Source organism: Xenopus laevis, chromosome 1L, assembly GCF_017654675.1.
Source record: "Xenopus laevis strain J_2021 chromosome 1L, Xenopus_laevis_v10.1, whole genome shotgun sequence".
NCBI lineage: Eukaryota > Metazoa > Chordata > Amphibia > Anura > Pipidae > Xenopus > Xenopus laevis.
Window position 1 is genome coordinate 144,959,058 of NC_054371.1, and position 7,733 is coordinate 144,966,790.

The 7,733-nt window shown below is 41.2% G+C and overlaps 1 protein-coding gene across 4 annotated transcripts in view; it reads right to left on the bottom strand.

The window, feature by feature from the left end:
- The window catches only part of LOC108705424, a 47,814-nt gene extending 46,721 nt beyond the window's left edge, over nucleotides 1–1,093 (bottom strand). The window contains exon 1 of one of the 4 annotated variants that reach the window (XM_018242299.2): nucleotides 813–1,093. The gene's annotated coding sequence lies outside the window, so the exon portion shown is untranslated. The remainder of the gene's footprint in view (nucleotides 1–812) is intronic. The other 3 variants (XM_018242298.2, XM_018242300.2, XM_018242301.2) reach the window with 3 other exon arrangements.
- Nucleotides 1,094–7,733: the final 6,640 nt, after the last annotated feature.

A 7,733-nucleotide genomic window follows, 5' to 3' on the forward strand; every position in this document is an offset into this window, starting at 1 on the left:
TGCAGTTTTGTTTCCTTTGCTTAATGTTCATACTTGATAAGGCAACAAAGAAAGACATTAAAGGGGTTGTTCACCTTGGAGTTAACTTTTAGTATGATGTAGGGAGCAATATTCTGAGACAATTTGCAATTGGTTTTCATTTTTTATTATTTGTGGTTTTTGAGCTTTTATTTAGCAGCTCTCCATTTTGCAGTGTCATCAATCTGGTTGCTAGGGTCCAAATTACCCTATCAACCATGCACTGATTTGAATGAGAATATGGAATATTAATAAGGGAGGGTCGGAACAGAAAGATGAGTAATAAAACGTAGCAAAAACAATAAATGTGTAGCTTTAGATTTGTTTTTGAGGGGGTCAGTGACCCCCTTTTGAAAGCTAGAAAAAGTCAGGAGAAGGCAAATAATGCATAAACTATGAAGTAATGAAGACCAACTGAAAAGTTGCTTAGAACTGGCCATTCTAGGTGAACCACCCCTACAAATTAAAAAAACAAGCTTTCTGATCATTTCCACTAAAATGCAAGACCTCTGTAACAGACTGTAAGTAGAATGCTAGCCATAAAAATATAAGAATTCACCAACATTTCAAAGTGAAAGAAAGGAGAGAATAAGAATAACTGGAAATACAGTATATATCCCTATTAAAGCACAATTCTGACTGACTACAGCACATTAATGTATATAAAGGTACAGAGCACTCTGCCTCCCCTTGTAGCTACTTCACACTACTATGGGCGATCATCACTAACACATACATAAGTTACAGATAAATATATATATCTAAAATTAATAAAACGTAAACGAAACAAACACCTTGAGGTTATGCAACAAGCACGCATTGTCTCTTGGAGTTACCTGCACGGATTGTATTAAGTTCTTTTTAGAACTCCGACACAACTAGACATTCGCAGATCCTTTAGCAGCGACGGCGCGTTACTAGGAAACAAAGAGACGCTAACAAAAGGGTGGTGCTGCGCAGGCGCATGGGCTAACAAGTAGTAACGAGGTGTAGCCGGAAGTGCCTATTTGTCCAAAGAACTTTTAAGTGTGGAAAACAAAACAAGAATAGACATTTGGGCGTCCATGTTCCTGGCTGCTTGTATCATCACTCATGGCCCAATTTCCTGCAGCTTCTAACAAGGGCCTGCGCTCTGATTGGCTGAGCTGTCAAAAGTGCTAAGGAAACATCTGTAAGCGTGAAGTGCTTGGCAGTGTAAGGACTCGGGCTTATAACAGTGCCAACTTAAACTCTGGGTCTAAAGGAGAATGATTCAGTCGCTTTACCCTTGTGCCTCCCCTGGTTTATATTTAGGCAATGGTGTTGGAATCAGAAGATGAGGGGCCCTAAACATTCAGCATCTTATTGGCCCGTGTGTGTGGGGCCATCTGATGGGCGCCCCCGATCTATGGCGTTTGGTAGTGTCGGACTGGCCCACCAGAATACCAGTAAAACTCCCGATGGGCCCAGGTGTCAGGGGGCCCTTGTGCTGCTAAACATTTGGCCTATTTCATGGCCATTTCCTATTTCTTTGAGAACAAAGAAGCTAAATAGATGTAATAATAGATTATAGTATGTAAAGAATAGAGACTAGGAGAATAGAGCTTGAGTGAGGAGAATAATAATAATAGTACTGAGAGTGGGCCCCTGGTCTATGGTTTTTTGGTGGGCCCCTGGTCCAAGGTTTTTGGGTGGGCCCCTGGTGTCCCAGTCCGACACTGCAGTTTGGGCAGGGTAAAAAATCCCGTTGGATTGCGGCCACATCTGTTTGTTGATGCGGCCCCGCGATCCGACTGCCCGTATTGCCTCCATTCTGACCTCCTCTGATGAAGTGCCCAATAGCGTGAAACGCGTTAGGAGGGTGTGGCTAACACAAGGTAGGCAGACTGGGGGGAAGACACTGCACTGTTGTGTGTTTGTAAAATGTGTTGATATGCAATTTTGCTGTGGTTATAATGCATAAATAAATGTTTTAAGTGAGCTGTGCATGTCTTTAATTAATGTATTCTGATCCGATCATTGGACCCCGATATCGTCTACCTCAATTTGGGCATATCGAGGAGAGATCTGCTCGTTTGGCAACTTTGGCAAACGAGCATATGTCCCTTTGTATGGTGACCTTTAGTTTTAAGGTGGTCCGGCTGTGCTGCCCATCTCAGATTAAGCGGACTCTGTCCTCTCACCTTTTGCCAGTTGTAAATTCATTGTTGGCCAGCACCTACTCCGATTGGCAGCTCTCCAGTTTGCAATTCCAGCTATTTGGATGCTAGGGTCCAATTTACCATAGCAACCTTGCATTAAATTGAATAAGAGACTGGAATATGAATAGGAGAGGCCCTGAATAGAAAGATGAGTAATAAGGGATATTTCCATAATTTGGATTGCCATAATTTAAGTCTACTAAGAAATTTAAAAAATAACCCCAACAGGATTATTTTGCCTCCAACAAGAATTAATTATATCTTTGTAGGGATCAAGTACATGGTACTGTTTTATATTCCAAAAGAAAAAAAGAAAGCATTTTTAAAAATGTGAATTATTTGGATAAAATTGAGTCTATGGATGATTGCCATCCTTTAATTTGGAGTATTCTGGATAACAGGTTCATATACCTGTACTTTCAGTCTTCCATGGAAACAACATGTGAGATCTGCACATACCTCCAACAGTACAAAGATGTCTTAATAGCAGCCAAGCAACAATTTATTTTGATCTCTTGGAAAGCAGAGATTTATCTGGTTGCTGTAGGTAACTGTACCGCAAATTAGCACCTGTGTGGTTAATTAGTTCCCTTGTGTACAGTAATACAGCTTTAGGAACTGGATCATTTTCCCAGAAAAGTCACAAACATTTTTCCCAGTAATCTCAGATAGATGCCATTTAAGTACATAATTTTTACATGCAAAGTGCACTGTTGAGTCTTTGGGTACAAGTCATGTCTTGTTCAACTGGCTACTGCAGTCACTGCATTATGTTTTAGGCAGAATCTGGGCAGTATTAGGTGTAAGTAGAAGAGACATGTGGAACTAGGGGTGCAAGTGGTAGGGAGTGAGCAGAGAGCTTCAATGTTGAGCAGGTGGCATACTTGTGGAAAGTGTCATTGCGCTGCTTTGCAATTGGTCTTCTTTTTTTATATTTTTAAAATGATTTAGACTTTTGTTCCAGTTTGCAATTTCAGCAGCTTGGGTCCAATTTACCCTAGCAACTACACATTTGTTTGACTGCCAGACTGGAATATAAATAGGAGAGTGTCTGAATTGAAAAATAAGTGTTAAAAGTAACAATAATTGGCTGGTGGGGTCAGTGATCCCCATTTAGGAAAAAAGCAGAAGAGGAAAGCAAATAATTTTAAAACTATAAAGACTGAGGGAAAGTTGCTAAGAACAGGACACACTAAACACTTGACAAAGAGTTGAATTACACCTTTAAGGCTCACATGAGGCATTTTGATCTTCGTGGTCTCCCTAGAGAACCATGCACTGGCCACTTCCATTTCACTGAATAGAAAATGTGCTGTTTGTGTGCTGTCAGATTTATGTCACTCAGGAATACTCACTTATAATCCAACAAATAGTGCTAGTGCCTGTTATAGGCAGTATATTTCTCATTTAAGTGAACGGGAAGCAGCTGCCAGTGGGGAAGACCATTCTAACTGCCTTTTAAGAGATATACAATGATTTAAATGTTGTGCGTGCCATGAACATGATGTGATTCTATATGATATAACGTTTTGAAGGGTTATGAAATGAATTGGGGACTCTGCGTTGTTATAAAAAAAAGGTTACTGTTACTAAATACTAAACAAAAAAAACCTCTCTATTTCAATAAATGTCAGTAATGTTTCCATTTAAAGTGTTGGAAAGATGGAGAACAGATAGCATTGGGCTCCCAGAATTTTCATAATTTTTTGGCATGCTTTACTCTGTAGCACAGTGACAGATTGGGTTGCTACCTTTGTTATAAGGTGGGTCAGTAAAGGAGCGGGCAGGCTGTCTGCCCTGTTACTGAACCATCACTGAAAGAGTTTTACCTGGGGGGGTGTTGCACAGGGTCAGACTGGCCTGCAGGGAAACCAGGAAAAAACCCACTGGGCCCTCTTTACCTTTTGTTCTGCTGGTGTCAATATCCGTTATCTTTTCATTATCCTCGCTACATGTACAAGTAAAGTGTGCACACAGATGTTAGTTTAGGGCTGGGCTCAGCTGTTTCCACTCTCAATCTCTCCTCCTGCTTTGGATCACGCCATGCCCCCTCTGTATTGAAAGGATCCTTACCAGTTCACCCTCTGGACTTCAACGTTTATACTTGTAGAACGGTTGCTCTGTCTGAAGGTGTTGGAAGGTGGAATTTGTCCAAATATTTCAGGTACCTAAAGAAGTGACAGCTCTTCTGGGAGTAGCTTTTTCTAACGGAGACAGTCAAATACTGCACAAATTAGTTAACAGAGGTCACCCTCCCGCCTTGCAACGCAGATAACCTATTGCTCTAATTATTTACAAGCCAAACTCTAGCAATATATCTGTCTTAACTGATCATTTGCACACCATCCCCTACAGCTCTTTTACAGGTAGTCTGTAGTTTATTGTCGGCATTTGGATCAAACAAATCCCCCATCCACTAGGATCTTACATTTAACTATATAAATAACATTAAAAGTTCCTTAAGTTGCCAAAACACACACACACACTGATTGATATGATTTCCACTACCATCAAGTAAACTAGGCAGCCCAAGATGGGAGTGCCAGAGAGATAAAGGGATCTTCTTCATCTAAAAGTACAGGATTCCACAGGAAATATCAGCCTAAAAGGAAAAACACTACCTATTGGATAAATGACACATAGGGTTTGCTTGTTTAGCTGTTGTGAGTATGCCATAAAAAATCCTGGTGGGCCCTTTGGGGGTAGGGGAGTATAGCCAGGATGGGGAGGGGGGAGAGTTGTGGGATCTGTCAGCATCAGGCCCCTGGGGTCACGCTTCCTGGTGGGCCCCAGGTACCCCAGTCCAACACTGGCAATGCACCAATGTCATATTGCTCTGGGAGGAGTGGGTGGTTCGCTCTACTATTATATGGCAAATACAGGGCCAAACAGGGGGATAATTGTTCTAGGCCCGTGTGTTTTGAGTCTGTAGAGGCACTTGGCCATGCCGTACTCACTCTGGGGTTTGCCCCCACTGCTGTCGGTCAACTGCATAATCTGGTAGGGAGGGCATAGCTGTAGTGTCGGGATCCAGGCCAGACTGCCTGTACACTCTAGAAAATTGTTTTAAGAGTCAGAACCAACACTGACTACAGAGAACAGAAAGAGACTAATACTGCCACCAATCACAATTACATTTAACAAATTATTTTAAAACTACTGAAGTGACACTGACACATTCCTATAAGGAATTCAGCAGTATAACTAATAATGCAGCACTGCTCCATTCATTTTGAGCAATAGTTCACACAAGCTGCCACCAGTGTAGCCACATTACAGCAAGCAAGATATCCAGATCCAGGAGAAATCAGAGGAGTATTCTAATATCATCCTGACAGAATCCCAAATTTCTAAGATTGCCAAGAATTATGGTTTCACCAGGCAGTTTACTGATTGTGCTCATTAAAATTACCAGATTTTGGACTGGCTGTATTGGTATTATAAACACTTGCTACATTAAATACACAGCAAATATATTCTTGTTCACAGTGCTTTGGTAGTATAGATTAATCTAATTACATAGACTAACATCTGCATTATTCAAATAATTGTATTGTTTTATATTTTTATATTTCCTTTAGCTCCTGAATAAGCAAATACCACCAATTTAATTCATCTATGAATTGTCTGGAACATGAAAAACAAAGGATACAACCACCTTTAGGATAATATCAATAAGTACAGGATTGAGATCCTAATTGAATGGCAATATTACCCTGAATGAATGTGCCAAAAGGAGATCACATGACATAATCTGTGGCCATTTGTTACATATGGAGGGGTATTTTTAAAGGCAAGCAAGTGGCAGCTCCATCCCATACATTATTCTTAATATATGTTTGGGTTTTATATACAAATACAGACGCCACATCAGAGGCACAAATCACAATCTAAGGCTTTTCCTTCCTCCACTCCAACTGTCGAAATAACTAAACCACCTGTCCCAGTTCCATGCATCATCTCTTTTGTCACTTTTAGTAGAAGATTGGAAATAACAGAAATACAAGAAAAGAGAAGAAGAGAAGTAAAAAGAGAGGGTAGAAAAAGGAGAAGACAAGCACAAAGAGAGGTGAGAAGAGGATAGAGGAGATAGGGAAAGAGTAAACATGGTCCAAGGAAAGACAAGAAGTGGAAACAAAAAGACAAGAGGAGAATAAAGAGAAGGTAAAAGAAGAAGAGAGAGTGCAGAGAGGTAAAAAAAAAGAGAGGACAGTAGGAATATGAGGGAGTATATGGCACTGGAGAGTGATGGAGGAAAGGGATAGATAGCAATGACGAGAGAAAAGGTGATAGAAGACAATAAGGAGAAGGAAGAGGTGAGGGATTGAGAAGGAAAACAGTGGGAGGAGGAGAGATAGAGGGGGAAAGTGGAGGGAAAAGGAGAGATGAGAAGACAAGGGAGGGTAAGGAGGAGGTGGGGGAGGAAAGTAGAAAGATAAGATGGTGGGGAAGGGAAGAGGTGGAAGAACATGAGGGGGGAGGCAAGAGGTGAGAAGAGACAAGATAGTGAGGAGAGGAGGGAGAGACAGTAGGGGGCTGAATGTTAGGATAGTGAATATTTATTAATTGGTAGCAATAATTAGTACAATGTTGATCCAAGGACTTGTCCAATTGCCAGTTTGAAGTCAGGAAGGAATCCCCCCCCCCCCCTTTGAGATAAACATTAGCTACAGGAGGGTTTTTTGCCTTCCTCTGTCTCAACTAATTTGTAGCTAGGTATGGAATATATGTGAATGAGTGCTGAATGAAATGGCCACCATTAGAAATCTCTAGTCCCTGTACAAGCTGCCAATATAAATATGTAGAGATATTTCAGTGAAAAGAATGGGGAGGATGACAATGGCAGGAGAAATTTGCTTGGAAAACCAAAAGCAGGTCACAGGGAACCTAGTTTGCATGGATTAATGGAGAAGTTGCAGGGCAGAGGCAACACTGATTAGGAGAGAGGTGGTGACTAGGAAAGGGGAGGTAGAGAGAACTGTGATAGTGGAGAAACCGCAGGGGATAACATTAAAATTGATAGGATGATGCAGGAATCACATCAGATAATTGCACTGTAGGGTAAAGTCAGAGAATAGTAGATTGAAAGAGAATTGGTAGGTGGGTATTATAGTGGAGTCAAGGAGAAAGACCTATTAAAGGGCACCTAACTTTAAAAAAATGTTTCCATCCCAGTAGTGGTGCAAGTTAATAAAACCATCACTGTGGTAGAGGAAAACAATATATGCCAAGCTACTCACACAGGTAGCAATCATTATGCGCTGCTACTACATCACACACACAGTCACTCACCCAGTCACTCATTATACACATGCGTGTGGCCTAAAAATGGCTGCCCACACCAGGAGCTCCTTCTACAGGGTGGCCTGGTCCTCTGGAGGGACAGTTTTTTTGCAAAAAAAATTAATAGTGCAGGCAATATTAGCCCACACTACTGGCAGCGAAAACAATGTTTCAATGATAGGTGCACATTAATCAGCCCAATATTAGCATCCCTATGCTTTCTCATGGCAGCCCCAAGGAGGTGTGAACGGA